We start from the raw sequence: 2,139 nt of genomic DNA on the forward strand, positions 1-2,139 counted from the left end.
AAATTACAGAGCTTGCATATATATTTGTGTGTATTTATACACACACACATAAATTGTATACAAAGGTTCATATTGATAAATAAGGTTTCACACGAAGCTAAATAAGGTAGTAAAAAGTCTTGAAGAAAAAGCAACTGCATATATTGACATAGTATTATGAAAAAATATCATGAGCATAAGAACAAATTAGAAGTTTTTCCCCCACTCAGGAGAATGAAAAACAACTCACCTACAGTAGGATCCTGAATACAAGGATTCACCCAGTGGTGGGATTCAAATATGTGAACAACTGGTTCTCTGTGTGGATGCTGCTTCCAGAAGTCCATTCTGGGCCTGGGCAACAAAAAATTAGCTACCGGTTCTGCCGAAGTGGTGCGAACTGGCTGAATCCCATCACTGCTTTCACCTCTTTTGTCCTGCAACTTCAGTGTGTAGTCTTCATATTATCTGATTGCTTAGGCAAGGGTTCTTCCATATTTCTTCTGAGGTTTCTCAGGAACCTGAACTTAGAAAGGACCAAGGCCTTTTTCTTCTAAATGGCAACATTGGAGATGAAACATTACTTGGACTTTTACTTAAGATCTCAGCTGATCACAGATAAGGGCTTGAACAACAGCTGTTCCTGAATGATAACTTACTCTGTACAGTTTGTGCAGTAAAATATTTAGTGCCCTGGTTCTGCTGAATCTATCACACCTCTTCAATTATCTGTGTGTAATTAAGTCCTCGTTGGCTTATTCAGTATCCTCAGCAAGGCCAAAGCACTCTTACAGAGGACCAGCCTTGGATGAACCATTAAGGAAAGGCTTAATATTTAGGGCAGGGGTCCCCAACCTGTGGGCCATGGGCCACTACCAGTCCATGGCCTATTTGCAACTGGGTCATGTAAGTGGCTGGCTGGTGCATGCGCATGTGCACACACAGAACCACTCACACAAGTATCATGGATGCTCGCGCCCCCACTTGTGCGATCGTTGCAGGAGCTTGTGGCCCCATTTGCGTGAGTGTCGCAGGTGCTCAAGGCCTCACTCGCATGAGCGTCATGGGTACTCTTGGCCCCACTCGTGTGAGCAACAGGTGCTCATGCTCACGCATATACCTGCCCCTCCCACACAACCATTCCCTCTTTTCCCCCTCCGGGTCACCAAACCAGAAAAGTTGGGAAAGTCTGATTTAGGGCACCAATGGAAGAGGGGCACCACAGCTATCATGCTGTTAACTCTTCCATTCTTACACTTAGTTTTACTGAGATTTAATATCCTGTCAGTCAAGCAATGGAAAGAGTGAGGGGCATCATGGTTGGGCTGTGCTTATGGCATCAGTTGGCCCTGTTGAGTACATTATCTTCAAATTCTATGGACATAAGAGAGTTCTGCTGGATCAGACTAAACATCACTCAGTTCCCAGTATATGAGAAAGAATAATTTGTCTGCGTCATGATCTTACAAGGAAAATAGCCACATAAACAAAGCTTTGAAGTTTCATTGACTTTTGTTATACTGGCGCATTGGATTAAAAACAAAAACAAAACAGTTAGAGGATGCAGGATGCCTTACTGGAATCCACAAAATTGTGAATTAGTCAGATTTATTCACTTCTTACTCAGGAATGGACTTTGTATTAAACTAAAATATCCCCCAAAGGGAGAAAAAGTTGAATGTAATGTTTTAATTTTAGAATTGTAGGAAATATAATGGCAGAATTCAAACAGCCAGTTTCCCTTTGTCATAACATACTAAATTCTATGAATAGGATTTGAAGTATGAATGCATTGCTTCTGTACTTCATGTGTATTCTAGCTCTGAAAAAAAGGCTTTGATTTTGCCTACAATTTCATAGAAGGAAATCCTATCATCTTCTTTGTTCTTACAAAAAACACATTCTCCTACTTCAGCTCCTGAGTATATCAGTGGATATTGATAACCTCCCATAGAGTGGGTCTCCCATCGACCGGTACGCTCCCATAGAGTGGGTCTCCTCAGGGTGCCGTCAGCCAGACAGTGCCGGCTGGCGACCCCAAGGGGGAGGGCCTTCTCTGTGGGAGCTCCCACCCTCTGGAATGAACTGCCCCCAGAGATCAGGGTTATCCCTGATCTCCCTTCCTTTCGCCGCGCCCTCAAGACTTGGTTATTCCAGCTT

The sequence above is a fragment of the Protobothrops mucrosquamatus genome, unplaced genomic scaffold (genome assembly GCF_001527695.2).
Source record: "Protobothrops mucrosquamatus isolate PMUCROS unplaced genomic scaffold, P.Mucros_1.0 scaffold296, whole genome shotgun sequence".
NCBI lineage: Eukaryota > Metazoa > Chordata > Lepidosauria > Squamata > Viperidae > Protobothrops > Protobothrops mucrosquamatus.